Below are 6,000 nucleotides of genomic sequence, written 5' to 3'. Positions count from 1 at the left end.
ACCCAGAGTCACCTACCTGCACAAGGGCAGTCTTTCAGCCTAAAGAACTTTCTACAAACATGGAGCCCCAGCTGAAAAACAAACTTCCCCACTGAGCTGTCATCACCTGCTAAGTCAGCAGCATAGACCCAAGACTTCCACATATACAGTATTTACATTTTTTAATGGAAAACACTGCAGAAAAGTGGACTGGGTAGTTTTTTCCCAAAGTAAGTTACTACTGGCTGTTAACATTTAAAATTTAATGTCAGTAAAAAAACCCTCTACTTTTTTGCATATTTTAAAGGAATTAAGGGCCCAAGTGCCCTTAAGTGGCACAGGGCAAAAGCAACAAGAAACAAAGCAGAACCACGGTTGCACATTGTCCCCAGGTAGCACCTTCCTTGTGGCTTTGCAAAACAATTTGTATGGTCAAGACCCTGCTTAGGAGCAAGTTCTATGGTGATCTAATAAATTTGTTTTGATTTTACTCCCTGGGGACAAACAACACCTCAATAGCTACTTGCTAGAAAATAGTGAGCAAAAAAAGACACCCTTCCTTCCATTGCATTAGAAAAGCTTTCAGTTTTACCAATCTATAACAAGTGCACACCTACAGGAAGTGAGCAGCCTACAGGCAGGAATTAAAAGACAAGGCCAGCCTAGCAAAAGCACCCTCTGCTCATGGTAGGTTTGGAAGAGAGTGGCTCCTTTCAGTCCCTATTCCACATCAGCCTGCCTCCTGCGCCCCAGAATGACCAAATGGTTTTGGGGACTAGGGGTGTACATTTTTGACAGTTTAAAGAATGCCATTCCAAAAGGTGTTGATTTCACCTCAATATAGAACAAAATAAGCACTTCCCCAGCTCCTGAATTAAAGTTCAGTGCCTAACTTCGGCATGCCAACACCCCTCAGTGCTTGGCTGCTGAGGAGCCAGGTATTTTACAAGAACATGAAGTCCTACTTCAAATTATCCCTTTGAGTTTAGGTTGTGACAGACAAACTGACAGTCATCATCCAATGGTTATTCAATTGCTTGCCCAGAATGACACAGTAATTTTATTCTGATTCTTAGCTCACAGAACAGAAGCCGCAACCGCTATCAGTCCTCTCAAGGCCTTATGCTCTTTGGCAAGAGTACTGATTTGTGTTTTTATAGCACTACCAGGTAGTGCTTGTGCACTATCATTATCCAAATAATTTATAACAACAAGTGAGAAAGAACATCTGGAAATAAACCAAACGCATCCTGATCTGCTCAGAAAAAAGATGAAACATTGCTGGGGCACCTAAAAACAGCCTCTTAAATCAGTATGTGATGCACGTCTGAGATGCTCTGATGTTCTGAAAGGCACCTAAAAGCATGTAAACTTGCATTATTACCATGCACATAACCAACTCGTGAGCATTATCATGGGAGCAACATGAACACAGTGACATGTCAACTGCCTGCAGTATCAAGCTTTGGCCATAAATTAGAATATGAAACTTAGATTACATTAGAACACAACAAAAATGTTTAAAGAAACTCTTTCAGAAAATAAAAGTATTTTAAAAGCCAATGGCACCAGGCTTCTTTCTACCACTAAAACAATGATAATTTAAAAGCCAAGATTCATTTGAAAACATTTACCTGTAAATCAGAAAGTCCCCAGAGATTAATTTCTGCACTTATGCTATTTGCAAAAAATATTTAACTTAAAGGCATTCCTTTTTTCCTGAAATAATTGCATGCAAGATGAGAACTAAAACACAATCTGAAGTGTAGTAAAGGTAATTGCTGCACTTACTGCTCGTGTCATGTTGATGTATTACTATGTATCAAAGGTCACAGTTCTGTACTCATACATTATCAAATTTGAAAGAGCAATATTCGAATCTGACCAACCTTTAAACTGCCTGGAATCTGTGTGAAAATGGATGCAGGCTAACTTGCATTTAAAAAAAAAAAAACGAACCCATGTTTTGGAAGGGGTCAATCAAGCCAGACTGACAGGGTTACGCGTCACTTCTGTGCCTCTAATACCCTCTTAGATTATCAATGAGGTGCAGTACACTGATCACAAGCTAAAGCAGCTGTGCTAATGAAAATGAAACAGTCTGAAAAAACTAGGTAATACAGGCCTGTGACACAGGGCAGTACCTTGTGGACAATAATGGAGGAATAAGGACATAAATCACCATTTAGATACAATAAAAGCTGCAATACCCACCCTGAAACGTCTATGGAATCGTGGGCCAAAGTCAGCACCTTCACAACTCCACAATTCTCTCTGAAGCTGCCACATATTTTCAATCCTGAGTCAAGGCAGGTTTTCCTGCCTCTACCTCAGCACACACAAAATTTTGCAGCCCTGTGCCAGGCTGACCTTTGAGGGTGGAGAGCTGGCTGCTCATGCCATGAGCCAGGAGTTCTCACAATTGGCTGTAGCACAGACAAATTGGTCCTATCAGAAATTACTCAACCTTGAACAACTTTCTTCTCCTACATATGCCAGTCCAACCGGAGGGCAGAGGCTGCATTAAAGAGGCAGGGGCTCCCTCATCCTTGTTTGGTAACATATGGAGTCCTCAAAAACACCCAGATAACTACAAAACTCGAGTTGATTCAGTACAGCCAGCACAGAAGGAACTATTAAACAGAATTATCACCTCAAATCATCAATTAAGCTCAGGCAAATAAATAGCTTTTTCATGATCAGTTTTTTCCTCAAGAAGTTAGATACACAGCAAAGACAGCATATATTCAAATAACAAACTATGCAATTTCATTTGATATGCTTTAAAATTTGCTTCATTTGGTAAAATAGTAAATTTCAAAAGGGGAGCACAAGTTCAAATATTTTCTCAATTACAAGCAGAAAAGCTAAGACAGACATTTCAGGAAGTCTGTTAGAGCCTAAGAATTCACACTAATTAATGTTTTTGCCATTGATTTTAATGGAATTTCAACTGCAGGTGATGTATAGTCAAGGCTACATCTAGGATTAGAATGATTAAAGATAATATTTCTGATTAAAGATAATATTTATAGTACATAAACAAGCATACCCTTTACTAATGCAACAAGGCTATTACAACAATAGCATCTATAAATATACAGGTACTCCTGTTTAAATAAAAGCTCACTATACAAAAAATGCAAGTACAAACATTCCTAAAGAAATAACTTTCACATTTTCTTTAAAACACAATTCAAAACAGTTTTCTTAAAAAGGAATTTTCTTGGTGGTTTTGTAAAATGTTTTTGATTGCTGAACAAGTCAAAAATTAAGTTTCATCAACTGAGCAGAACTCCTTGAAGTGATGCAAGGAATTAGAGGGCAGACCACGTGAGAAGAGCTGGAAGGTCTTTGTTGCTTGAGCTTTCTACAAATCCAGCTTCTCTGTTTTCAATGCGGCAGCAAAATGGAGAGAGAAAGAGAGAAAGAATGATTATTTCAATATAAGTTTACAAATTTAGAGATGACTTTGAATTTACAAATTGAACACCCAAAATTGTCAGCTCTCCAGTATCTGCACCCCTTATTTTCTCCTATATCTGATTATCTTGGGATTTTGCTGCGTGTATTCTTCTCTGGCGGTTGCAATCTCCCTTTTGCAAATTATTTTTGTCACACAAGAGGAGAATACATGATTTCACAGTGGCAAAGGCTTATGAAGGCTTTCAGGTGCTCCTGAAAAACATTTGTAATTGTTCACTGAAAATCCTGGCAGTACAGTGCTAGGTACCTACAGTGGCAGTCCTGAAATAGGTTTATTCCCACAGTGACTACTGTGAGAAATAACCAGTATTACAAGACTTGGTCACGACATCCCCTTCTACCCAAAAATTTAAGTCATGATCAAATTGATTTTATGCAACCTTGAAAGTTATATTATGATACAGTGCTTTAGATTTTTCACTGTTGCAAAGTTAAATAATCTACTGACAATCTTCCAAGTGTTTGCTTTAATCTCAAAACCCCATGGTTTGGGAACAAATTATTGTATAATCAATACATTTCATTTTAAAGCTCTTCTCACTATCCTGCCTATCATATACCTCTCTAGGTCTTATTCTTCATAGAATCACAGAATCGTTATTCTTTCAGAGAAAAGATTGAATGTGACCTGACGAGACCCCAGAGAGGCCCACAAATCAGAAGCAATGGTGAAGTCAAATTCCTTGAGACTTGCAATCTTAAGGGACAACTCCATTTCTTATTTTTTTAAATGCTGGGGGGTAGCAGTTGCCATTGTTAAACACCATTGGAGCTTATCCTATTTAGATAATGCTTTGTAAAAAAATATCTAGTAAAAACCCAAGGCTAGAATTCCCACCTACTCAGGATGCCATTCTTCTTGTACAAAGGCCAAGAATCCAAAGCAGGAAGTGCACTGAATTTCAGACTACCAGACAAGCTCAACTAGGACACATTTCTGATGGAAGTTTACAGTCTGTCCTCTGACAGAAACATTGGTGCATGACTACACACCAGGATCTGGAGCCAGTCAACCCCACCAGCTGTAATTCCTTGCCTTCAACACCTTCCACAAACCTGAGACATATGAATTCCACCTAAAGACCACACCATGGAAGAGAGGAGCACTGCCAAAGACCAGTAATCATTCCACATACATTTTCCTGTCAGTGAATCAAAACTTTCTGACAGCCTCCAAAAATCTCTGTCACCCATATACTGCCATCATACACATTCTTAAGCAATTATCAGAAATCACATGCCATCAATCAAACACAATCTACCAGTCATGGACCAATCTTTTATTGCCCTCTCATTTTAAATCTAATCCCTCTTGCAAGGCTATTTGCCCAAACTATTAAAAACTTTCAAACTTCCAGTCTTTATTCCTGGAAAACTTACTCTCCTCCTAATGTCTATGCACTTGATGTATCTGCAGCCTTTTTTTAAATTAGCCAGTATTAAGGATATGTGTTCTGTACAGTCTCCTTCAGAGGCTCGCTACACCAGAAATCTGGACAGGGCTGCATTTTACCAATTCTAGAAGGGAACTGAAACATGAGATGCTGACATCTGAGGCATTAACTTTTAACCACATGACTAGACAGGAAAGAACCTCTTAAGAGAGATTAAGGGAAAAAAAACCAAACTAAACCAAAAATAGTCTGTAAGACATGGAAGGAAATGAAGGCCTAAAGATTTTGATTGAGAATACTCAGGGAACTGGTCAAATTATTATTTGCCAAAGAAACAAAATGAATTTTCAACGTTATTGTTCTGGTGCAACATTCACAGACAGGACATCCCTTATCCCACAGTTTTCCTCATTGTAGAATACCTAACAAAACCTCATTCCAGTAGCAGAGTAAATAAGGAGAAGTAACTTATTTACTAAGGAGAAGTAAGCTTATTTAAAACTTTCTTTACATCCAGTACTCCTGTACTGAACGTGTTTAGACTGAAAAAGCCTTTATTTTTTGTAAAGTTTTTAATAGCAGACTTAGCTACTGAATAATGAAAGTTTCCCCACACCTTCTCAGTCCTCCAGCACCACAAAACCACGAGTGCACAAATATTGCTAAGTTCAGAACCACATACCAACAAAGAAGTGTTTCTCCCTAGCCTTTGAAGGTTAAAAAAATTCCTAAGTCTCTCATAACAGCTAGACAGCTTTTTTCTACCAAGTTATTGTCATATGTTTATTCTGGAATTAACTCTAAAAAGCAAACAAAATTCTCTAATAAGATTCCTTGTCAATTCCATCCTTATTATTTCTGACATAGGAACATGATAGTAACCTGAGTTATGTACTGCCATGTGGTAACAGCCAAATCCTACCACATTTTCTGAAAAAATCTCTTCAAGCTCATCTTTATCTCTTGATTAAGCCTTGGTTCTAAAAGAAAAAAAACACTATCCCTTCTCTCCCCCAACTGTTTCACTCCATTATTAAGTCCTTCCATTGGCTTCTACTCGTGCAACACATGGGGTTCAATCTTCTTAACCTCAAGGCAACCATACCCACCCTTAGTTACTTGCTTTTGATAATCTCTAGAC

The 6,000-nt window shown here is 38.2% G+C and overlaps 1 protein-coding gene across 2 annotated transcripts in view; it reads right to left on the bottom strand.

Annotated features, from left to right (window-relative positions):
• Positions 1-2,664: 2,664 nt before the first annotated feature.
• Positions 2,665-6,000, bottom strand: part of LNPK (lunapark, ER junction formation factor) — a 48,837-nt gene continuing 45,501 nt past the window's right edge. The window contains exon 14 of one of the 2 annotated variants that reach the window (XR_008483117.1): positions 2,665-3,364. The gene's annotated coding sequence lies outside the window, so the exon portion shown is untranslated. The remainder of the gene's footprint in view (positions 3,365-6,000) is intronic. The other variant, XR_008483118.1, reaches the window with a different exon arrangement.

This window comes from Melozone crissalis, unplaced genomic scaffold, assembly GCF_028551555.1.
Source record: "Melozone crissalis strain CALT ecotype California unplaced genomic scaffold, PUWL_Pcris_2 ptg000023l_1, whole genome shotgun sequence".
In the NCBI taxonomy this organism is placed as follows: Eukaryota; Metazoa; Chordata; class Aves; order Passeriformes; family Passerellidae; genus Melozone; species Melozone crissalis.
This window is presented reverse-complemented; position numbering and strand designations above follow the sequence as displayed.